Here is a 27,340-nt window from a genome sequence, read left to right as displayed (position 1 = left end):
ATACAGCCATGGACATGGACATGGCAGCACAGCTGGGAACCTTCGATGCAAGTACACAGAGTGGCTCACGTGAACTGACGCAGTGCACAGATAAAAAGCAACAGTTCCAAAGAGCGCTGAACAAAACCGAATTACACAATTGAAAAGGCAGCAAAAATATGAAGCGCCTGATAAGCATATTCATAAATGCAGCTACTGTGGAAACAAAGCACACGGTGGAAAAGTCAATGTCCCGCTAAAGGAAGACAGTGTAAAAACCTGTGCCTGCAGTGTGTCAGGTCTCGATAAAGAAGAAGACGAGCTGTTTATTGATGCAGTAAGAAACTAATCGATGAATGAAACCTGTCATCTTTACAACGATTGACAAACACGGAATGTAACTTGAACACAACACATCCTACAAATACGAGCCTGATTGAAAGAAATAATGATAATCAAATCCTTGATGACAGCAACACTCAGTAACACTCACAAAACAAATACTGTATATTGACAGTCATGTTACGCTATTTTTAAAATGTTCCCTTTTCTTTTTCTACCTTTTTAACACACTACTCATGTATACGCTGGTATATATATATGTGTATATATATATATCCCGCTCTACATACTCGAATAATGGATACTTTATTCGCCATCAATGATTGTTTTGGTAAAGCCATACTCAGTGTATTCATTAGATGAACGGTAAAAAGTAAGAGCGAGGGAGGATGACTCATTGAGGCATGCAGGCTGTAGGCCAACTCTATCTGAATTGCGCTGATCACATTTGAAAAAATATATCTTTTCAAGTTCTATTTAGTCCATATGTGTCAAACTCAAGGGTCATGGGCCACATCCGCCCGCGTAATTATATCCGCCCGCGAGATAATTTTATATACTGTATTATTATTATTAAAGCCCGGGTATATGAAGCGCTGGTAACACAATAAACTACAGATCCCATAATGCAGCACTTCAGCTGCCTTGCCGTAACACTTACCGCAAGTAATCAAGTCTACCTTATGATGCTGCAAGTTATTGCGAAGCTAGAGTTATTGCGCACTGAGTTTGCACGGCGCTTTGGTGACTTTGAAGAACAAAAGTCCGCCTACATGCGACTCGAACCTTGTGCATGTTTGGTAGCATATATCTGTGTGAGAAGCTCTTCTCAGTGATAAAGACTAACAAAACAGCACACAGGAGTCGCCTCACTGATGAGCACCTGCAGTCCATCCTGAGAATCTCCACAACACAGAACCTCACACCAAACAGAAACGAACTTGTGGCCAAAAAGATGCCAGGCGCCCAGCTCTAAAATGACATATGAGCAAAGACAACTGAATGATTTGATTTGTTATTGCACGTAAGAGCGGGAGTCAACCGCTTTAACAAACAGCGTATTGCACTGATACGAAATAGCTGTGTGTGTATACATGTAGATATGTATGTATATATATGTTTATATATGTGTGTGTGTATGTATGTGTATATATATATATATGTATTTGTGTGTATATATGTGTGTGTATGTATATGTGTGTATATATGTGTGTGTATATATGTAGATATATATGTATGTATATATGTGTATATGTATAGATATGTATATATATATATATATATGTTTATGTGTGTGTGTGTAAATATATATATATATATGACAACAACACTCATCACTCACAACAGTGACAAAACAATTACATTGACAATCAGGTTATGCTATTTTCAAAATGTTTCCTTTCTTTTCATTGCTTCTTTAACACACTACTTCTCCGGCTGGTATTTTGTTGTATATATATATATATATATAATATATGGTATTTTATATATATATATATATATATATATATATATATATATATATACACAATACAGTTTATTTTTGTATAGCCCAAAATCACACAGGAAGTGCCGCAATGGGCTTTAACAGGCCCTGCCTTTGACAGCCCCCAGCCTTGACTCTCTGAGAAGACAAGGAAAACTCCCAAAAAACCTTGTAGGAAAATGGAAGAAACCTCGGAAAGGCAGTTCAAAGAGAGACCCCTTTCCAGGTAGGTTGGGCGTGCAGTGGGTGTCAAAAGAAGGGGTCAATACAATACAATACACAGAACAGAACAAATCCTTAATACAGCATAATAATAAAAATTTTAGACGAGCAGTTTAACAGTAGATGATATGACATAATTAGATTTGATATTTTAGAGTCCTGAGACCTCATCCATCTAGCTGCCTCCCCATTTGGCCATTCCACGGCTGAAACATTGTTGCAATCCATGAAAGGACCCTCTTTCCCATGATTCCTGTGATCCTCCATCAGGGATGACTTTACCATAGGCAGGCAAACAACTTGGCAGGTGGGCGTGGCACCAATGCCACATTTGAGTACCGAGAAAGAAACAGAATAGGTGAGGGTTAGTATTCAAATATAATTATCATGTTACTTATGTTTTAGTGCTAATGACTAACAACAGAGATGCAGTATGTACAGTTAATCAGCAGCTCTAGTCAGGATATGCTAAACTGAAGTAGTGAGTCTTCAGCCGGGATTTAAAGGCTGAGACCAAGGGGCATCTCTTATGGAAGCAGGAAGACCATTCCACAGTTTAGGGGCCCTGTAACTAAAAGCTCGACCTCCCACTGTTATTTTATTAATCCTTGGAATCCTAAGCAGACCGGCATCTTGAGATCTTAATGTGCTCAGGTTTGTAAGTCATGATAAGTTCAGACAAGTAAGCGGACCTTGGCCATTTAATGCTTTATATGTTAAAAGGAGGATTTTGAAATCTGCCCTAAACTTAACTGGGAGCCAGTGTAAAGATTTAAGAACTGGAGTTATGTGTTCATATTTTCTTGCAGCAGCGCATTTTGGATTAACTGGAGGCTGTATAAAGAACAGTTTGAACAGCCAGTGAACACCGCATTGCAGTAGTCAATCCTACTAGAGATAAATGCATGAATTAATTTCTCACAATCCTGTTTATTTAGAAAGCCTTAATTTCCTAACATTTTTAAGATGGAAAAACATGTTTTGGACAACTTTGTAATATGTGCTTTAAATGACATGCTAGAGTCAAAGATAACTCCTAGATTGCGGGCTGATTCAGTAAAATTAATTGGGATTCCAACTGAGTTAAATGATGACAAAATATTGCTGTGATCAGCGCCATTCCCTCCAACAATTAACATCTCTGTTTTATCTGTATTTAAAGACAAGTAGTTCATCTTCATCTTCATTCATCCACTCCTTTAATTCACTAACACAACTAATTAAAGACAACATCGGAGAAACTTCATTTGATTTAAATGAAAGGTATAACTGGGTGTCATCTGCATACGAGTGAAAATTAACATTATGTTTCCTAATGAGAGATCCCAGTGGAAGCATGTAAAGTGAAAACAGTAAAGGTCCAGTACTGAGCCCTGGACACCATATTGAACTTCTGTGTATAATGATGGAGTACTGTCAGCACATTTCTGTACATACTGGAATCGATTTGATAAATAAGAACTGAACCAAGAGCACGGGCCTGTAAGCCCAACATCGCTTTCTAGCCTGTGCAGTAAAATAGAATGGTCAATGGTGTCAAATGCTGCACTTAAGTCCAACAACATAATTACAGTGGAATTTCCTTCATCAGAGGATATCAGAATGTCATTTACAACCCGTGTTAGTGCCGTTTCTGTACTATGACCAGCGAAAGCCAGACTGGAATTTCTCAAATAAATTGTAATGCGTAAGGTGTGACTGAAGCTGACTGGCACTACTTTTCTAGTATTTTAGAGAGAAATGGTAAATTTGAAATAGGCCTATAGTTATTTAGTATGTGTGGGTCTAGGTCTGACTTTTAAGTAAAGGTTTAATGACTGACACTTTTAGTGCATCAGGTACTGTGCCATGCAGTAATGAACTATTGATAATGTTAGAATAGGCGCTGCAAGAACATCCATTGCACTTTTACTAGTTTTGTTGGCACTGGATCTAGGGAACAAGTAGTGGGCTTCATTTTAGTAATTAAAGTTAAGACTTCCTGCTCAGTTACAGGATTAAAATTTAAAGTGCTGAATGCAATGTGCAGGGTCTGCAAAGCTAGTATTTGGTTTGTACTGTGATGCTGAGATCTGGGATCTTATATTTTTAATTTTCTCATTGAAGAAGTTCATAAAGTCTGTACTGCTAATATCTGTTGGTATTTTGCACTGTTGATCTGAATTCCCATTTGTTAATTTAGCCACTGTTCTAAAAGTACCCTAGGATTTTTATTATTGCTATCTATTAATGTAGAATAGTATTCTGAGCGAGCTTTAAAGAGGGCTTTTTTATATTTATTAACACTCTCTGTCCATGCAATTTGAAAGACATGTAGCTTTGTTGTTCTCCATCTGCTCCAGTTTTCGACACTCTAATTTAAGAGCTCGAGTATTTTCATTAAACCAGTGAGTGTTTCTATGTGCTTTGATTACTTTTTGTTTTAAGGGGAGCCACTGTGTCCAGAGCATCTCTCAAGGTCACATTATAATGTGATGTTAACTGATCTAAATGGTTTTCCACAATTACACTTGACTTACTCAAGGTATCTATAAATTTTGAAGCAGAATTACAATCTAGATGTCGCACTGTCTTTGTTTTAATCTGTGAGTGCGTTGGCATGGGCAGAACTAAATCAAATGTAATTAAGAAGTGATCGGAAATAACTACATTTAATGGAGTAATATTTAAATTTTGAATTTCAACTTTGTAAGTTATAATTAAATCTAATGTGTGGTTATGATTATGAGTTGGACCTTTGACAATCTGACAAAATCCTACTGAATTTAACAAATAAGTAAAACATTTGCTAAAAGTGTCAGTTTCCACATCAATGTGTACATTAAAATCCCCATCAGAACTACGTGATCATAATTTATAGCCAAATCAGACAGAAGGTTGCTAAATTCAGTCATGAACAATGAATATGGCCCTGGTGGTCTGTAGACTAGCACTATAATTGTGTTGGAATCTGTTTTAATATTTAAAATGAATGCCTCAAAGGATGTAAAGTCGCCTAAATTTTTAGAGTGATTTGCATTTTGTTACAATGAATTATTCCAAGGCCTCCTCCTCGACCAGAATCTTTAGACTTATGAAGGAAAGAGTATCAATCTAGTGATGCCTCAGCTAGGGAACAGTGTCACATTTACTAAGCCAGGTTTCAGTAAGAAGACACAGATCAGATTTTGTACTTAATATGATATCATTTACCAAAACAGCTTTAGTGCCAAGAGAGAGAATGTTCAATAAACAGCATTTAAAACTGCATGGTTCTTTCTGAACTGCTGATATATTTTTGTTTTAATTTGAATTAAATTTCTATTACAGATGCCCCTGGTGGAGTGTCTGGTTTTATCCCTTGGTCTAATTATACACCTTATTTTTGGTTATCAATTAATTTAAGGTTTGTATCAAGACTAAATTTACTGGATGCCCCACAACAGGGATTATGGGTAACAGCTTCAGGAAAATAACAGGTGGGATAAACAACAGCCTGTGATTTAAGATCACATGACTGCGCCTGGATGGTGCTCTAATCAGTCAACCAGGCAGTTTTGCTGCCATATTTTGGGATAATACATAAGATCCCTCCAGTTAGGATGAAGACCATCTCTTCTGAAAAATCCAGGCCTTTCCCAAAAATCATCCCAATTGTTCACAAATGCTATGCTTTTATTCGCACACCAGGTTTCTAGCCAGCAGTGAAAGGAGATATATATACACATATATATATACATATATATATATATATATATATATATATATATATATATATATATACACATATATATATACAGTGGGATGCAAAAGTATGGGCAACCTTGTGTCACGCATGGGCGAGTAGGAGGCCGCGGGCGGACCCGAAATCGCTTCGAAGGACGTTTGTCGGTAGGGAATGGCGGGGTACTAACCTTTCTGCTCTCTTTCAGGAAAAAGACGCCCGCCATCATAACCTGACGCGCACTCACGCCCACTTCCGCCTTCCTCCGCCATCTTCCCTGACGCCACGTAATCCCGCCATCCCTCACGCCCCTTCCCAGCATTCCTCCACTTCCGCCTCCTCCTATATAAAGATGGCCGCCGGCGCATGTGAAGGCGTCGGCACATAAGCAAAGTTTTTGTTTATCTTTTGACCTTCTTTGTAGAACGAAGAATTTAAGTTTGTTACAGTATACGGGGCCGGAAACCCCAACCCTTATGCTGTGTTGTCTTTCTTTACAGTGGCGAGCCGGGCAGGATAACTGCACTGAAGAATCGAAATTATGACCTGAAAGGCAGGACCTCAACACCGCTGCAGGGCATGAATGCCCAGATCCAGTCCCTGCAGCAAGCACAGGCTACTACTACCCGGGAGCTGGAGGCGCAAGGCGAAACTCAGGATGCCGAGAGGGTAAGGGCAACCGCTTCGCCCAAAACCTCCGCCCCTTGTACCGATGACGGAGGCGGACGACATCGAGTCCTACTTGGGATCTTTGAGAGGACGGCCACCCGAACGAAAGTGGCAGCGGTCCGAGTGGGCGCCCCTTCTGGCGCTCTACCTAAAGGCCTGCGCAGAAGCCTATTATGACCTCCCCTGAGGAGGAGGCCGCTGGACTATAAGCTCCTGAAACAGGAGATCCTGGCGCTACGGCATTACACCAGCCAGCAGGCGAAAGTGAATGGCGGCGCTGGCAGTTTGACCCGGAAGCCGCCCGAGCACAGGCCTTCGACTTCTGGGGCAAATGGGCCGGTGGCTATGGCCCGAGGGCCCCTCAAGCCCGAAGGTCGCTGAACAGGTGGCCTGTGAGGGCCTGGTCAACGACTGCCCGCCCTCGCCCAGCAGGTTCGGGCGCCACCCCTATACGGACATGCCAGGACTCCTGGAAGTCCTGAGCGCCAGCTCGGTCTTCCGAGCCAGGGGGGCAGAAAGGCAAGCTCGCTGGAACCGCCGGACGGGCGGCCACCCCCAAGCCCCTCTCGACGCGGCTGCAGAAGCACCTCCCAGAGCCGAGAAAAGCCGCCTCCGCGCTGTTACAAGTGTGGGGAGACCGCCACCTGCTACCAACCTGCCCGCTGAACACCCCATGGAGCCGATGGACTGCACCTGACCTCGGCGAAAGGTACTGTACTCCGCCGCACTTGGCAAGTCCAACACGGAGTGGTGTTAGTAAACGGGCACTCGGTGGTGGCTCTTCGACTCGCAGCAACATAACTATTGTCGCCGCTATGTCTTACCCGCACAGTGGCTAAACAAACATGTACGGGTCACTTGTGTACACGGAGAGACCAGGGCTTACCGTTCCACAGCATGCTATCTTTCCTGGAGGGGGGAAATTGTCCAAACTGATGGTCGCGGTGTTGCCCGAACCCCTCTTTCCAGTGATCCTGGGACAAGACTGGTCGCAAAGAAAAAGTGGTAAGCCACGCACCACTCCTGGGGCCTCACTGGGTCTGGCTATGGAGGGACAAGGCACCCTTCCCGCTGGTCTCCACGCCATGCACTGAGGCAAGCCAAATGGCGCAGGCACAAGGGGTGGTTTCTCAGGCCACGCGCCTGAGCCGGACCTTCCACCGCAAGGGACAGCCAAGGAGCACATCCCCCAGCCCTTGTTAGATCCCCTGAGCGCCTGACCACCAGTTTCGCTCCACGCCTGCCTCATTTAAGAGGGAACAATGGAATGACGATTCCCTGCGGTTTGCCAGGAATGCGATTGTTTTGCCAGGCAGCTCACAAGCGGACGGTTCCATACCACGTGGCCCCTTCTTTGTCTTGGAAAATGATCTGTTGTATCGGGTGGCAACTCACGAGGGCGCAGGTGCGGAAGCTGCTGCTAGTTCCGCTGCATCTTCCGGCGGGAGGTATGCGAGCTGGCTCACGCGACACCTCTTAGGCGCCACCTCGGGCCGAAAACACTGGAGAGGATCAAGCTCCGGTTTTACTGGCCCGGGATTAACGAGGAGGTCGGGCGCTTCTGTCAGTCCTGTCCGGACTGCCAGATTCGCCAGATTCCTAGGAGGGACCGTGCTCCTCTCGTCCCGATACCCATGATAGATGTTCCCTTTGACCGGATAGGGGTCGACTTAGTAGGACCTCTGGAGCCCTCCAACCGTGGGCCATAAATATATATTGGTCATGGTTGATTATGCGACCCAATACCCAGAGGCGGTTCCCGCGCGCCCGCTACCACCAAAACATTGCACGGGAACTTGTCAACCTCTTCTCGAAAGTGGGTATCCCTAAAGAAGTCCTCACGGACAGGGTACTCCCTTCACTTCAGATACGCTCAGGGAGGTTGCCAGATTACTGAGAATAAAGCACCTGAAGACGTCTGTCTACCACCCCCAAACAGACGGTCTGGTAGAACGTTTTAACCAGACGCTTAAACAGATGCTTCTCAAGGTAGTCAACGCTGATGGCAGGAATTGGGACCAACTCCTCCCCCCGTGCCTTTTGCCTACCGAGGTACCCAGGCCTCTACGGGCTTCTCCCCTTTGAACTGTTATATGGGCGACAACCCCGGGACTGTTGGATATCCTAAAGAAGGTTGGGAGGCCGAGGCCCTTCCCTCCTCTAATATATTGGAGTATGTAGCGCAACGCGCCGACAGGCTCACCAAAATCAGGCTTCTCCTCAAAGAACACGTGACTCGTGCGCAGGCCCGGTGCTACAACCGCAACTCTGTCCTCCGGGAGTTCCACCCGGGGGATCGAGTGATGGTACTGCTCCCCACCTCCCACTCCAAATTACTAGCTCACTGGCTGGGGCCATACGAGGTTAAGGAAAGAAAGGGGCTCCGACTATTTAGTCAAGCAACCTAATCGCCGACCGAGCGAGAGGATCTATCATGTTAATTTGTTAAAGCCATGGAAGGAGCGGGAGGAGACTCCCGAAACACATAGATCCCTTTCCCTGTTCGCTAGCACGGTTGCCCTTAACCTCGGCGACGAGCTAACGCCCGTACAACAGCAGGAGATTGCCCAGGCCATCTTCGCCATCCCCGAGGTGGTGAGCGAGTCCCCAGGCCGGACTGCGCTGATTGCCCACGATATAGTCACGGAACTCGGAGTAGTCGTCTGGGAGAGGCCATACAGACTCCCGGAGGCAAAACGCGCCGAGGTGGAACTGGAGGTACAGCGGATGCTGGACTCGGACATCATCGAGGAAAGCCACAGCCCCTGGTCCAGTCCGATTGTCCTCGTTCCTAAGCCGGACGGGTCTTGGAGATTCTGTAACGACTTTAGACGCCTGAACCAGGTCTCCAAGTTCGATGCCTACCCTATGCCCCGCGATTGACGACCTCCTCGAGTGGCTGCGCGGCTCGATATCTGACTACTCTTGATATGACAAAAGGGTATTGGCAAATTCCCTTAACGGCATCTGCAAAAGAAAAAACTGCCTTTAGCACCCCTAGCGGACACTGGCAATACAAGGTCCTCCCATTTGGGCTGCACGGGGCCCCTGCGACCTTTCAACGCCTGGTGGATAGAGTGCTGAAGCCCCACCAGTCCTATAGTGCCGCCTACCTGGATGACGTCGTCATCTATTCCGGCACCTGGGAGGAACATCTATTGCAGCTCTCTGGTGTCCTCGCGACACTGGCTAAAGCCGGCCTCCGTATTAACCCCCGTAAATGTTTCTTTGGCTTGAAGGAGGCCAAGTATTTAGGCTACCTTGTGGGACGAGGACAGGTGAGACCCCAGTGTTCCAAAGTCAAAGACATCCTGGAATGGCCCCGTCCGAATACCAAGAGACAGGTGCAGGCTTTCTTGGGGCTAGCGGGGTACTACCGCCGGTTCGTGCCCCGTTTCTCCAAAAAGGGCAGCACCCTTGACTAGCTTGACAAAGAAGGGCGCTCCCTGCATGTGGTATGGAACGACAAAGCAGAACACGCATTTAGTGACCTAAAAACAGGCCCTTACGCCGGCAGCTGTATTGCGGACCCCAGATTTTCGGACACAGGCCTCGGCGCCGTGTTGAGCCAAAGCGTTGATGGTGTCGAACACCCCGTGATGTACCTAAGCTGGAAATTGTTGGACCGAGAGACCAGGTACGCGGCGGTGGAGAGGGAAGCCCTGGCTATTAAGTGGGCCGTGACTTATCTCCGGTATTACCTGTTGGGTCGCGAATTCACTCTGGTGACTGACCACGCTGTGCTTCAGTGGATGTCCCTTCACAAGGAGTCGAATCCGCGGGTCACCAGGTGGTTCCTGGACTTGCAGCCCTATAAGTTTACGGTCACTTATCGCCGCCGCGGCCTTCAGGCCAACGGCGATGCCCTCTCCCGCGTCCACGACCTCTTGGTTAGGTCCGCCCGACCGGATGGTCTTGGGCTGAGGGGGGGGTCGTGTCACGCATGGGCGAGTAGGAGGCCGCGGGCGGACCCGAAATCGCTTCGAAGGACGTTTGTCGGTAGGGAATGGCGGGGTACTAACCTTTCTGCTCTCTTTCAGGAAAAAGACGCTCCGCCATCATAACCTGACCGCACCACGCCCACTTCGCCCTTCCTCCGCCATCTTCCCTGACGCCACGTAATCCCGTCATCCCTCACACCTCCTTCCCAGCATTCCTCCACTTCCGGCTCCTCCTATATAAAAATGGCTGCCGGCGCATGTGAAGGCGTCGGCGCATAAGCAAAGTTTTTGTTTATCTTTTGACCTTCTTTGTAGAACAAAGAATTTAAGTTTGTTACAGTATACAGGGCCGGAAACCCCAACCCTTTATGCTGTGTTGTCTTCTTTTTCTTTACACTTGTTAATAGTCATTATTTTCCTGTATAAATCGTTGGTTGTTACGATAAAAAATGTCAGTTAAATATATCATATAGGAGACACACACAGTGATATTTGAGAATTGAAATGAAGTTTATTGGATTTACAGAAAGTGTGCAATAATTCAAACAAAATCAGGCAGGTGCATAAATTTGGGCACCGTTGTCATTTTATTGATTCCAAAACTTTTAGAACTAATTATTGGAACTCAAATTGGCTTGGTAAGCTCAGTGACCCCTGACCTACATACACAGGTGAATCCTATAATGAGAAAGAGTATTTAAGGGGGTCAATTGTAAGTTTCCCTCCTCCTTTAATTTTCTCTGAAGAGTAGCAACATGGGGGTCACAAAACAACTCTCAAATGACCTGAAGACAAAGATTGTTCACCATCATGGTTTAGGGAAGGATACAGAAAGCTGTCCCAGAGATTTAAGCTGTCTGTTTCCACAGTTAGGAACATATTGAGGAAATGGAAGACCACAGGCTCAGATCAAGTTAAGGCTCGAAGTGGCAGACCAAGAAAGATTTCGGATAGACAGAAGCGACGAATGGTGAGAACAGTCAGAGTCAACCCACAGACCAGCACCAAAGACCTACAACATCATCTTGCAGCAGATGGAGTCACTGTGCATCGTTCAACCATTCGCGACTTTACACAAGGAGATGCTGTATGCTAGAGTGATGCAGAGGAAGCCTTTTCTCCGTGCCCACAGCACAAACAGAGCCGCTTGAGGTATGCTCAAGCACATTTGGACAAGCCAGCTTCATTTTGGAATAAGGTGCTGTGGACTGATGAAACTAAAATTGAGTTATTTGGGCATAACAAGGGCGTTATGCATGGAGGAAAAAGAACACAGCATTCCAAGAAAAACACCTGCTACCTACAGTAAAATATGGTGGTGGTTCCATCATGCTGTGTGGCCAGTGCAGGGACTGGGAATCTTGTCAAAGTTGAGGGACGCATGGATTCCACTCAGTATCAGCAGATTCTGGAGACCAATGTCCAGGAATCAGTGACAAAGCTGAAGCTACGCCGGGCTGGATCTTTCAACAAGACAACGACCAAACACTGCTCAAAATCCACTAAGGCATTCATGCAGAGGAACAAGTACAACGTTCTGGAATGGCCATCTCAGTCCCCAGACCTGAATATAATTGAAAATCTGTGGTGTGAGTTAAAGAGAGCTGTCCATGCTCGGAAGCCATCAAACCTGAATGAACTAGAGATGTTTTGTAAAGAGGAATGGTCCAAAATACCTTCAACCACAATCCAGACTCTAAATGGAACTTACAGGACCATTTAGAGTCTGTAATTTCTGCAAAAGGCGGATCTACTAAATATTGATTTCATTTCTTTTTTGTGGTGCCCAAATTTATGCACCTGCCTGATTTTGTTTGAACAATTATTGCACACTTTCTGTAAATCCAATAAACTTCATTTCACTTCTCAAATATCACTGTGTGTGTCTCCTATATGATATATTTAACTGACATTTTTTATCGTAATAACCAACGATTTATACAGGAAAATAATGACTATTAACAAGGTTGCCCAAACTTTTGCATCCCACTGTATGTATATGTGTATATATATATATATATATATATATATATATATATATATATATATATATATATATATATACACACGTTATATCTATATCTATATACAGTGGTGTGAAAAACTATTTGCCCCCTTCCTGATTTCTTATTCTTTTGCATGTTTGTCAAACAAAATGTTTCTGATCATCAAACACATTTAACCATTAGTCAAATATAACACAAGTAAACACAAAATGCAGCTTTTAAATGATGGTTTTTATTATTTAGGGAGAAAAAGCGTAAGTATACAACCAGGTTCATCGATAACTTCACATCCAGCTTTTGAGAGTTTAAACATTCATAAACATCAAAGTACCCACTACTGAAATTGTCACCTGTGAATCTAAGATGTTTAAGTGGCATTGGCGGTTGTCGAAAGGTGTAAAATATTTGGCCATTTCGGTACACTTGAAAGCGACAACCGAACAATTCAGTGGCAGCCACCAACTCACATGCAGATGCATAGGTGAAGGGCTTAAGCATTTCACTCTTATAGTGCTCCTGTGTAGTATAATTATCTCCTGTACCGTCATCAGTCCACACCTTGAACCTGTCCCAGTCATTCAATATATTAGACACAATGTTTCTCCAGATATCAAGAGTGAGCCTGATATGGCCGTGCAATATGTACCAAAGAGAATGGAAAAGATAGGTGCCATCTCAAGTTCTCAGTTCAATATGGCGGCCGACAGTGGCGTCATACCACCAAAATAAGTACGTACATTGGTTTTGGTTAGCGCAGGGAAGCCGCCTACCAAATTTCGTGAAGATGGGGCCATAAATAAGAAAGTTCAACATGGCGGATATTGTTGACCGTTATGACCGTTACACGTAGTATTTCAAAATGAAACCTGCCCAACTTTTGTAAGTAAGCTGTAAGGAATGAGCCTGCCAAATTTCAGCCTTCTACCTACACGGGAAGTTGGAGAATTAGTGATGAGTGAGTGAGTGAGGGCTTTGCCTTTTATTAGTATAGACTAGCAAAATACCCACGCTTCGCAGTGGAGAAGTAGTGTGTTAAGGAAGTAATGAAAAACAAAAGGAAACATTTTGAAAATAACGTAACATGATTGTCAATGTAATTGTTTTGTCACTGTTGTGAGTGATGAGTGTTGCTGTGATATATATCTCTACTAATAAAAGGCAAAGCCCTCACTGACTCACTCACTCACTCACCACTAATTCTCCAACTTCCCGTGTAGGTAGAAGGCTGAAATTTGGCAGGCTCATTCCTTACAGCTTACTTACAAAAGTTGGGCAGTTTTCATTTCGAAATTCTATGCGTAATGACCATAACGGGAAGGTATTTTTCTTCATTTACTGTAATGGAGTTGAGCTCAATAGCCGTGGGGGACGGAGTTTCGTGTGACATCATCACGCCTTCCACGTAATCACGTGAACTGACTGTCAACGCAGTGCGTAGAAAACCAGGAAGACATCCAAAAAGCGCTGAAGAAAACATGCATTATATAATTGAGAAGGCAGTGAAACAATAAGAAGCGAGCGAGTGACATATACTACCATATTCATGAGTGCTGCTACTTCGGAAAGAAAGCAAGGTGTAAACCTCAACTTTAAATTAGGTTCATAGACAGGCTACCGCTGGCGTTTCACATGCCCACGGGTAATGCAGGATACAAGTTTAATGAGAGGACGCAGGATATAAACGAGAGTTTTGATCACTTTGTAACTAAGTTAAAATTGCAGGTGAAGGTGTGTGCTTATGCAAATTCTGAGAGACTGTGTTTGTGGGGGATTGACAGTTAAGGCGGGTGGGGGAGTCACGTCATCATCTCCCCTCCCATTTACCTCATTTTGGTCTGAGCTGAGCTCCGCGGGTAAAGCCGCCATCTTTCGAAGCAACTTCGTCACACTGCCACCAAATACTCACAGAAAAATCCGCGAGTTAATACACACGCTGTCTCTATAGATCCACACTGAATCCTCCAGGCACTACTTAGAAAAGGTTACATTGACAATCGTGTTACATTATTTTTAAAATCTTTCCTTTTCTTAGCACAAGCACAGCTGAGAAGCTTCGATGCATGTGCTCCATAACGAAGTTAAAAAATAATGCATTTAATCACACTTTGCATTACAAGCAAAGGGAAGCTTTTGTCAATGCATGATTTCCTGGTACACCGATTACTTTGATCAGCGCATCCCGATTCATTTTACCCTCGCACCACCTTGGTTTGAGAAGAAGTCTGAATAAATATGAGGTTAACACAGAAAAACAGATCACCAATTCAAGCTTTATGAATAATCGATTCGCCATCAATAATTGTTTTCGTAAAGCCATACTCAGTGTAATCCTCCTTCCATTTAATAATTTTTCCGTCACTAGCCATGATTAAATGAACGGTAAAAAAGTAAGAGCGAAGCGAGGGTGACTTATTTAGGCAGGCATATATATGACAGCAACACTCATGACAATGTCAATCATGTTACCTTGTTATTAAAATGTTTCCTTTTCTTTTTCATTACTTTAACACACTACTTCTCCGCTGCGAGGCGCGGGTATTTTGCTACACAGTGGTGTGAAAAACTATTTGCCCCCTTCCTGATTTCTTATTCTTTTGCATGTTTGTCACACAAAATGTTTCTGATCATCAAACACATTTAACCATTAGTCAAATATAACACAAGTAAACACAAAATGCAGTTTTAAATGATGATTTTATTATTTAGGAGATAAAAAATCCAAACCTACATGGCCCTGTGTGAAAAGTAATTGCTTCCTGAACCTAATAACTGGTTGGGCCACCCTTAGCAGCAATAACTGCAATCAAGCTTTTGCGTATAACTTGCAATGAGTCTTTACAGCGCTCTGGAGGAATTTTGGCCCACTCATCTTTGCAGAATTGTTGTAATTCAGCTTTATTTGAGGGTTTTCTAGCATGAACCGCCTTTTAAGGTCATGCCATAGCATCTCAATTGGATTCAGGTCAGGACTTTGACTAGGCCACTCCAAAGTCTTCATTTTGTTTTTCTTCAGCCATTCAGAGGTGGATTTGCTGGTGTGTTTTGGGTCATTGTCCTGTTGCAGCACCCAAGATCGCTTCAGCTTGAGTTGACGAACAGATGGCCAGACATTCTCCTTCAGGATTTTTTGGTAGACAGTAGAATTCATGGTTCCATCTATCACAGCAAGCCTTCCAGGTCCTGAAGCAGCAAAACAACCCCAGACCATCACACTACCACCACCATATTTTACTGTTGGTATGATGTTCTTTTCTGAAATGCTGTGTTCCTTTTACGCCAGATGTAACAGGACATTTGCCTTCCAAAAGTTCAACTTTTGTCTCATCAGTCCACAAGGTATTTTCCCAAAAGTCTTGGCAATCATTGAGATGTTTCTTAGCAAAATTGAGACGAGCCCTAATGTTAACAGTGGTTTGAGTCTTGGAAATCTGCCATGCAGGCCGTTTTTGCCCAATCTCTTTCTTATGGTGGAGTCGTGAACACTGACCTTAATTGAGGCAAGTGAGGCCTGCAGTTCTTTAGCGCTGCCCTGGGGTCTTTGTGACCTCTCGGATGAGTTGTCTCTGCGCCTTGGGGTAATTTTGGTCGGCCGCCACTCCTGGGAAGGTTCACCACTGTTCCATGTTTTTGCCATTTGTGGATAATGACTCTCACTGTGGTTCGCTGGAGTCCCAAAGCTTTAGAAATGGCTTTATAACCTTTACCAGACTGATAGATCTCAATTACTTCTGTTCTCATTTGTTCCTGAATTTCTTTGGATCTTGGCATGATGTCTAGCTTTTGAGGTGCCTTTGGTCTACTTCTCTGTGTCAGGCAGCTCCTATTTAAGTGATTTCTTGTTTGAAACAGGTGTGGCAGTAATCAGGCCTGGGGGTGGCTACAGAAATTGAACTCAGGTGTGATACACCACAGTTAGGTTATTTTTTAACAAGGGGGCAATTACTTTTTCACACAGAGCCATGTAGGTTTGGATTTTTTCTCCCTAAATAATAAAACCATCATTTAAAAACTGCATTTTGTGTTTACTTGTGTTATATTTGACTAATGGTTAAATGTGTTTGATGATCAGAAACATTTTGTGTGACAAACATGCAAAAGCATAAGAAATCAGGAAGGGGGCAAATAGTTTTTCACACCACTGTGTGTGTGTGTATATATATATATATATATATATATATATATATATATATATATATATATATATATATATATATATATATATATATGAATGACCTCCAAAGACCGCTGAGACTTATAATCAAGTGAACGTGTCTGCAAAAACTGGGGTCTCCTGCCCAGCAAAAGTCGAGCAGCCAGCGCGCGTGCATAGCTGTGCCGGCCTTTGAGACGCTGACTGCGCTTCTGCCTTAAGTCAAAGTGAGCACTTTTCATTTTTTCCTCCTCCCCCTGAGCTATAGCCCAGACAAGTGCAAACACGGACCCCTTTCTACACCGCGCGCAAAGTAATATTAAGGCTTATTCGAACTTTCTTTGCACGATAATGACATTATGAGATTGTCAGCTTGGATTATGAAGACACGCACAGGAGTGGAGGACTGATAGTGCCATCACAGCCGATTAATGGCAGGGACGCCTCACCAGTCTACACAAGACCCACCGGGACTGTCCCCAAAAGGTGATCATATCGTCAGCAAACAGATCTCTCTATACTATATAAAAGAAAAAGGCAACTTTCCTTTTTTTACACCTTTTTCCTTTTATCCCAAACCAAAGCATTTCTCTCTTAACACTGCAGAGGACACAAAACTAATTTTCTTTAATTGCTGGTAATGCCGGTAAGGCACATTACCAGAGACAGAAATTTGAACGCTCACATAGAAAATGTAATTTCTATACCACAGCCGTTGTGTAGCGCCTTTCAAAATCGATCTACTACCGAGAGATCATCCATATACATTTTAGCTGCTGTTAGTTACTTACCTGTTGTGTTACACCGTCTTTAAAATGTAGTTTACCCACAACCACTCCAGTAGTGCTCAATGTACCTGTACTTCTTAAAACATTAATGTTTTACTGTTTAATAACTTATAGACTATATTTTATTATTTTTCCCTTGCACTCAGTGACCAAAGCTATACACACACACATATAGACACATACATATATATACACATATATATACCTGTGTGTATGTTTGTATGTATGTGTGTGTGTGTGTGTGTATATATATATATATATATATATATATATATATATATATATATATATATATGTATATATATACTGTATGTATATATGTAGATATGTATGTATATGTATGTATATATGTTTAAGTATGTGTGTATGTGTATATATATGTATTTGTCTGTATATATGTGTGTGTATGTATGCATGTGTGTATGTATATGTATGTGTCTATATGTAGATATGTATATATGTGTATATGTATATATAAGTGGATGTATGTGTATATATGTATGGATATGAATATGTTTATATATGTGTGTGTGTATGTATATATGTGTATATATATATATATATATACACACTAGCAGAATACCTGCACTTCGCAGCGGAGAAGTAGTGTGTTAAAGAAGTTATGAAAAAGAAAAGGAAAAATTTTAAAAATAACGTAACATGATTGTTAATGTAATTGTTTTGTCATTGTGTTGTTCTCATATCTATATACAGTATATGTCACTTGCTCGCTTCTAATTGTTTCGCTGCTTTCTTAATTATATAAGGTATGTTCAGCGGTTTTTGGAGCTCTTCCTGGATTTCTACATACTGCGTGATTACATGGGAGGTGTGATGATGTCACACAAAACTCCGCCCCCTACGGCTTTCGAGCTCAACTCCATTACAGTATATGCAGAAAAATAGCTTCCAGTTATGACCATTACGCGTAGAATTTCAAAATGAAACCTGCCCACCTTTTGTAAGGAAGCTGAAAGGAATGAGCCTGCCAAATTTCAGCCTTCTACCTATACGGGAAGTTGGAGAATTAGTGATGGGTCAGTGAGGGCTTTGCCTTTTATTAGTATAGATATATATACACAGTATATATATATACAGTAATCCCTCGCTATATCGCGCTTCGACTTTCGCGGCTTCACTCTATCGCGGATTTTAAATGTAAGCACATCTAAATATATATCACGGATTTTTCGCTGGTTCGCGCTTTCATGGACAATGGGTCTTTTAATTTAGGTTACATGCTTCCTCAGTTTGATTGCCCAGTTGATTTCATACAAGGGACGCTATTATGGATGGCTTAGAAGCTACCCAATCAGAGCATGTATTACATATTAACTAAAACTCCTCAATGCTATAAGATATGCTTCAAGCGTGCGCTTTGTTTTGTTTGCTTCTTCTCTGTCTCTCTCACTCTCTCTGCCTGACAGAGGGGGTGTGAGCAGAGGGGGCTGTTTACACAGTGGCTGTTTGCCTAGAAGATAGGACGCTCCTCTACAAAATGCTGCTTTATCGCGGTGCTTCTGTATACTTAAAAGCACGTATTGATTTTTTGATTGTTTGCTTTTCTTAGCGAGCGCTCTCTCTGACATTTATCTGCTCTTCCCGGTGCTCCTTTGAAGATAAGATATTTTTGCATTCTTTTAATTGTGAGAAAGAACTGCCATCTCTGTCTTGTAATGAAGCACAGTTTAAACGTTTGACTAAAGGGTGTTATTTCATGTCTAGAGGGCTCTAATAATGTTAACAGTGTGGGAGAGTTTATAAGGGCTTAAAATATATAAAAATAACCATACAAACATATGCTTTCTACTTCGCGGATTTTCACCTATCGCGGGGGGGGGTCTGGAACGCAACCCCCGCGATCGAGGAGGTATTATTGTATTTAGAAGGTCATAAACAGGTTTTCTATGCTCTAACTGCGAAAATATTCGATTTATAAATAAAGAATCCTACTTCGCGGAAATTAATTTATCGCGGCAGAGTCTGGAACGGATTAACCGCGATAAACAAGGGTTGACTGTGTATATGTGTATGTGTATATATATATATATATATATATATATATATATATATATATATATATATATATATATATATATACACTGCTCACAAAAATTAAAGGAACACTTTAAAGAAACACATTAGATACATCAGATCTCAATATGAAGTTGGATATCTATACAAATAACGACAGGGCAATGTCTTAGGAACAAAAGGATGCCAAGTCTTTTAATGGAAATAAAAGTTTTCTGCCTACAGAGGGCTCAATTGTGTAGACACCCTAAAATCAGAGTGAAATGAAGATGTGGCAGGCTAGTCCATTTTATCAAAAACCTAATTTCTGCTACTCAAAAAGCTTTTCGGTATCTTGTGTGGCCCCCACGAGCTTGTATACATGCTTGACAACGTCGGGGCATGCTCCTAATGAGACGACGGATGGTGTCTAGTGGCATTTCCTCCCAGATCTGTTTGAGGGCATCCCTGAGCTGTTGTACAGTCTGAGGAGCAACCTGGCGGCGCCTAATGGACCGAAACATAATGTCCCACAGATGTTCTATTGGGTTTAAGTCAGGGGATCGTGAAGGCCATTCAATTGTTTCAATTCCTTCATCCTCCAGGTACTGCCTGCATACTCTTGCCACATGAAGCCGGGCATTGTCGTGCATTAGGAGGAAACCAGGACCTACTGCACCAGCGTAGGGTCTGACAATGGGTCCAAGGATTTCATCCTGATACCTAAGGGCAGTCAAGATGCCGTTTTCTAGCCTGTAGAGGTCTGTGAGTCGCTCCATGGATATGCCTCCAAGATCATCACTGACCCACCACCAAACCAGTCATGCTAAACGATGTTACAGGCAGCATAATATTCTCCACGGCTTCTCCTGACTCTTTCACGTCTTTCACATATACTCAGGGTGAACCTGCTCTCATCTGTGAAAAGCACAGGACGCCAGTGGTGGACCTGCCAATTCTGGTATTCTATGGCAAATGCCAATTGAGCTCCCCGGTGCTGTGCAGTGAGCACAGGGCGCAGTAGACATTTGGGCCCTCAGGCAGCCCTCATGAAGTCTGTTTCTGATTGTTTGGTCAGAGACATTCACACCAGTGGCCTGCTGGAGGTCATTTTGTAGGGCTCTGGCAGTGCTCATCCTGTTCCTCCTTGCCCAAAGGAGCAGATACTGGTCCTGCTGATGGGTTATGGACCTTCTATGGCCCTCTCCAGCTCTCCTAGAGTAACTGCTTGTCTCCTAGAATCTCCTCCATGCCCTTGAGACTGTGCAGGGAGACACAGCAAACCTTCTGGCAATGACACGTATTGATGTGCCATCCTGGAGAAGTTGGACTACCTGTGCAACCTCTGTAGGGTCCAGGTATCACCTCATGGTACCAGTAGTGACACTGACTGTAGCCAAATGCAAAACTAGTGAAGAAACAGTCAGAAAAAATGAGGAGGGAAAAATGTCAGTGGCCTCCACCTGTTAAACCATTCCTGTTTTGGGGGTCATCTCATTGTTGCCCCTCTAGTGCATCTGTTGTTAATTTCATTAACACCACAGCAGCTGAAACTGATTAACAACCCCCTCTGCTACTTAACTGACCAGATATATATATATATATACACACTAGACATTAAGCCCGTTACAATAACGGGCGCTAGAACAGTAGCGCCTAAACATTAGTTGGGACAGTCTATATTAAATGCCAAGGGACCTTGACCTCATTCTGTTTCTTGTCTTAAATTTTTTTTGTCAAAAATATTTTTGCAAGAAACCTAAAGTAAAATGATAATAAAAATAAAATAGAAACGTATATGACAATACAGTAAGTATAATTAATATTGCCTTAGTGTAAAACTTTGTAACAATCTGTAAGACACAATATCTGAAGAAGATATTTAGGTAAAATCTTCTATTTTTTTTTCCTCATAAAATTTTTCTCTACAATTTGATTATAGACAACATTTCTTGTAAATATTCTGTCTGATTTTGGCAAAAGTTTGCCTTGTTCAGGAATCTCTACAACCTTGACAACAACATCTGGAAAACTTCTAATACTTGATAATGCAACATATAACTGACCGTGGCTGAATACTGGTTCGGGCAAGTAAATGCCAACTTTTTCTAAGGTTTGCTCTTCTGAGTTTTTCTCTTTTAGCGTTTTTCTGATGTTCATTTTCTTTTTCTTCAATCAATCTATTTGCTCGTATTTTTCTTTTTCTTTCAGCCTTTCTTTTGTCGATGTTTACTTGTTGAGCTGACTGTTCTTCCAGGAGATGTTGCTTATATAGGATTTGATTGTCTGTGTCTTTTGTCCTACTTGACGTGTCCTTCTTTTTGGGTGGCATGTTGTTATTAGATACGTCCGTAATATTTTCTCCTACAGTAATACTGGCTTGTATGTGGCTGTAATATGCATCACTGTATTGTGTGTCTTTAATTTTCTATCGCAGTAATACTGATTTATATTTCCGTAAAATGTAATTTTCTCCGACAGTAATACTGACTTTGATGTCCGTAATATGACTTTAATTTTCTGTCACAACATTGGGCAATCAGCAGAGTGTCCCCAGCAACTGATGTAATGTGTGGCGTGTACCTGGCGTCTCCCCAGCAAGTATTTTAATCTGTGCTGGCGTGCAGCTGATTATTTTATGTGTGACATTTTCCCAGTAATGGGTTTTATGTGCATGGCCGCGACTACCCAATCAGCACTCTCCCCAGCAATGGTGTCCTTTATTTCTTATCATGCGCAGCCATGGCAAGGTCATTCACCGTGTGCCCAGCTTCCAATGTGTGTGCGTCCACGGTGTCGATTGCATGGGCGGGGTACGGTGTGATGTGCGGCGCGGCCGCATGCACACTTCACCAGAAGACACACGGACACCTGGACGCACACAGGGGTTTTATTAAAAAGGATATGTGTGTGTGTGTTTATATATATATATATATATATATATATATATATATATATATATATATATATATATATATATATATATATATATATATATATACAGTATATGTATATACTAGCAGAATACCCAGCGCTTCGCAGCGGAGAAGTAGTGTGTTAAAGAAGGAAAGAGAAAGAAAAGGAAACATTTTGAAAATAACGTAACATGATTGTCAAAGTAATTGTTTTGTGTATTTGGCAGCAGCGTCACAAAGTTTTTTTCGTCTAGCTGCATCAGAAAATGTACCACAACGTCTGACACGCCTCCTTTTTAGTGTTTTCTCACAGCTTGGATTGCTGCTGTCATATATATATATATATACACACACACACACACATATATATACACATACATATCTTCATATCTACATATCTACATATACACATATATATATACATATCTATCTACATCATATATACACATACATACATACATACATACACACACAAATTATATATATATGTGTGTATGTATGTGTATGTGTGTATATATATATATATATATATATATATATATATATATATATATATATATATATACACATAGATATACATGTGTGTATGTTTGTATGTGTCTATATGTGTGTGTATAGCTTTGGTCACTGAGTGCAAGGGAAAAATAATAAAATATAGTCTATAAGTTATTAAACAGTAAAACATTAACGTTTTAAGAAGTACAGGTACATTGAGCACTACTGGAGTGGTTTCAGGTAAACTACATTTTAAAGACTGTAACACAACAGGTAAGTAACTAACAGCAGCTAAAATGTATATGGATCATCTCGGTAGTAGATCCCTTTTGAAAGGCGCTACACGACGGCTGTGGTATAGAAATTACATTTTCTATGTGAACGTTCAAATTTGTGCCTGTGGTAATGTGCCTTACCGGCATTTAAAGAAAATTAGTTTTGTGTCCTCTGCAGTGTTAAGAGAGAAAGGCTTTGGTTTGGGATAAAAGGAAAAAAGATGTAAAGAAAGGAAAGTTGCCTTTTTCTTTTATATAGTATAGAGAGATGTGTTCGCTGACGGTATGATCGGCTTTTGGGGACAGTCGCGGTGGGTCTTGTGTAGACTGGTGAGACGTCCCTGCCATTAATGGGCTGTGATGGCACTGTCAGTCCTGCACTCGTGTGCGTGAATTCATAATCCGAGCTGACGACCTCATAATCGTATACGTGCAAAAGGAAGTGTGAATCGCCTTAATATTATTTTTCCGTGGTGTAGAAAAGGGGTCCCATGTTTGCACTTGTCTGGGCTATAGCGCAGGGGGAGGATAAAAAAAATTAAAAGTGCTCACTTTGACTTAAGGCAGAAGCGCAGTCAGCGTCTCAAAGGCGGCACAGCTATGCTGCGCTGGCTGCTCGACTTTTGCTAGGCAGGAGACCACAGTTTTTGCAGACACATTCATGATATCAAAAGTCTCAGCTCTTTGGAGGTCATTCATATATTATATATATAGCAAAATCCCCGCGTCTCGCAGCAGGAGAAGTAGTGTGTTAAAGAAGTAATGAAAAAGAAAAGGAAACATTTTAATAATAACGTAACATGATTGACATTGTCATGAGTGTTGCTGTCATATATATGCCTGCCTAAATAAGTCACCCTCGCTTTGCTCTTACTTTATTTACCGTTCATTTAATCATGGCTATTGGCGGAAAAATGATAAAATGGAAGGAGGATGGCTTTACCAAAACAATTATTGATGGCGAATCGATTATTCATAAAGCTTGAATTGGTGATGTTTTTCTGTGTTAACCTCATATTTTTTCAGACTTCTTCTCAAACTAAGGTGGTGCCAGGGTAAAATGAATCGGGATGCGCTGATCAATGTAATCGTGTACAGTACCAGGAAATCATGCATTGACAAAAGCTCCCCTTTGCTTGTAATGCAAAGTGTGATTAAATGCATTATTTTTTAATGCGTTATGGAGCACATGCATCGAAGCTTCTCAGCTGTGCTTGTGCTAAGAAAAGGAAAGATTTTAAAAATAACGTAACACGATTGTCAATGTAACCTTTTGTAAGTAGTGCCTGGAGGATTCAGTGTGGAGAAACTCTAGAGACGACGTGTGTATTAACTTGTGGATTTTTCTGTGAGTATTTGGTGGCAGTCTGACAAAGTTGCTTCGGAAGAATGCATTATCCGCGGAGCTCAGCTCAGACCGAAATTAGATGAATGGGAGGGGAGATGATGACGTGACTCCCCCACCCGCCTTAACTGTCAATCCCCCACAAACACAGTCTCTGGGAATTTGCATAAGCACACCCCTTCACCTACAATTTTAACTTGTTAAAATGTTTTGTTAAGCGCTTTTTGGAGGTCTTCCTGGTTTTCTACGCACTTCGTTGACAATCAGTTCACGTGATTACGTGGGAGGCGTGATGATGTCACACGAAATTCCGCCCTTCCAGCTCAACTCCATTACAGTTAATGGAGAAAAATATATACACACATATATATATATATATACACACACATATATATATATATATATATACACACACATATATATATATATACACACACATATATATATATATACACACACATATATATATATATATATATATATATACACACATATATATATATATATATATATATATATATATATATATATATATATATATATATATATATATATATATATATGTGTGTGTGTGTGTGTGTGTGTGTGTGTGTGTGTGTGTGTGTATGTATGTATATATATATATATGTATATATATATATATATATATATATATATATATATATACAGTGGGTGCAAAAGTTTGGGCAACCTTGTTAATAGTCATTATTTTCCTGTATAAATCGTTGGTTGTTATGATAAAAAATGTCAGTTAAATATATCATATAGGAGACACACACAGTGATATTTGAGAAGTGAAATGAAGTTTATTGGATTTACAGAAAGTGTGCAATAATTGTTCAAACAAAATCAGGCAGGTGCATAAATTTGGGCACCGTTGTCATTTAATTGATTCCAAAAGTTTTAGAACTAATTATTGGAACTCAAATTGGCTTGGTAAGCTCAGTGACCCCTGACCTACATACACAGGTGAATCCTATAATGAGAAAGAGTATTTAAGGGGTCAATTGTAAGTTTCCCTCCTCCTTTAATTTTCTCTGAAGAGTAGCAACATGGGGTCACAAAACAACTCTCAAATGACCTGAAGACAAAGATTGTTCACCATCATGGTTTAGGGAAGGATACAGAAAGCTGTCCCAGAGATTTAAGCTGCCTGTTTCCACAGTTAGGAACATATTGAGGAAATGGAAGACCACAGGCTCAGTTCAAGTTAAGGCTCGAAGTGGCAGACCAAGAAAGATTTCGGATAGACAGAAGCGACAAATGGTAAGAACAGTCAGAGTCAACCCACAGACCAGCACCAAAGACCTACAACATCATCTTGCAGCAGATGGAGTCACTGTGCATCGTTCAACCATTCGCGACTTTACACAAGGAGATGCTGTATGCGAGAGTGATGCAGAGGAAGCCTTTTCTCCACCCACAGCACAAACAGAGCCGCTTGAGGTATGCTCAAGCACATTTGGACAAGCCAGCTTCATTTTGGAATAAGGTGCTGTGGACTGATGAAACTAAAATTGAGTTATTTGGGCATAACAAGGGACGTTATGCATGGAGGAAAAGAACACAGCATTCCAAGAAAAACACCTGCTACCTACAGTAAAATATGGTGGTGGTTCCATCATGCTGTGGGGCTGTGTGGCCAGTGCAGGGACTGGGAATCTTGTCAAAGTTGAGGGACGCATGGATTCCACTCAGTATCAGCAGATTCTGGAGACCAATGTCCAGGAATCAGTGACAAAGCTGAAGCTGCGCCGGGCTGGATCTTTCAACAAGACAATGACCGAAACACTGCTCAAAATCCACTAAGGCATTCATGCAGAGGAACAAGTACAACGTTCTGGAATGGCCATCTCAGTCCCCAGACCTGAATATAATTGAAAATCTGTGGTGTGAGTTAAAGAGAGCTGTCCATGCTCGGAAGCCATCAAACCTGAATGAACTAGAGATGTTTTGTAAAGAGGAATGGTCCAAAATACCTTCAACCACAATCCAGACTCTCATTGGAACCTACAGGAAGCGTTTAGAGGCTGTAATTTCTGCAAAGGCGGATCTACTAAATATTGATTTCATTTCTTTTTTGTGGTGCCCAAATTTATGCACCTGCCTGATTTTGTTTGAACAATTATTGCACACTTTCTGTAAATCCAATAAACTTCATTTCACTTCTCAAATATCACTGTGTGTCTCCTATATGATATATTTAACTGACATTTTTTATCGTAACAACCAACGATTTATACAGGAAAATAATGACTATTAACAAGGTTGCCCAAACTTTTGCATCCCACTGTATATATATATATATATATATATATATATATATATATATATATATATATATATATATATATATATATGTGTGTATATGTGTATGTATATATATATGTATATGTGTGTGTGTGTATATTCTATACAAACATAATTATTCATTGATGGGTGAACACTCCTTGAAAGACACAGTTGTCCAAATGGGGTGGGTTTGAGGATACGACTGTGAGTGAATGAAAAGATGGAACTCTGGAGAGAGCAACATACAATTGTCCGTGACTGAAAATTGGTTTTGACAGATACAGACATATCTTTTTGAAAGTTTGGCCCTGTGCGTTATTAATTGTCATTGCAAAGGCTAATCTAACAGGAAATTGTCTGCGTGTAAAAGTAAAAGGCAAATTTGAATCTGATGGGGTCAGGGAAATCTGGGGAATAAGGACAGTTTGTGAGGTAGGAGCTGTTATAGTTTTATACTCCAGTACATTGCAGTGAATGCTGGTAACAGTCAGTCTAGTGCCATTACAGAGAGGTCTTGCTGGCATGAGGTTTCTGAGAAGCATGACGACTGACCCAAGTTTAATTTTGAGTTTATGCGAAGCCATTCCAGTGGAAGTAAGACTCTTAAGAAATTCTTAGGGGAATGAAAGTTGATCTGCGGAATCATTCGTGACGATTGAGTCAACACTGGTGAAAGTTACTTTGGCGGTAGGGATAAGTTTCAGTACTTATTCATTAAG

The sequence above is a fragment of the Polypterus senegalus genome, chromosome 13 (assembly GCF_016835505.1).
Source record: "Polypterus senegalus isolate Bchr_013 chromosome 13, ASM1683550v1, whole genome shotgun sequence".
In the NCBI taxonomy this organism is placed as follows: Eukaryota; Metazoa; Chordata; class Cladistia; order Polypteriformes; family Polypteridae; genus Polypterus; species Polypterus senegalus.
This window is presented reverse-complemented; position numbering follows the sequence as displayed.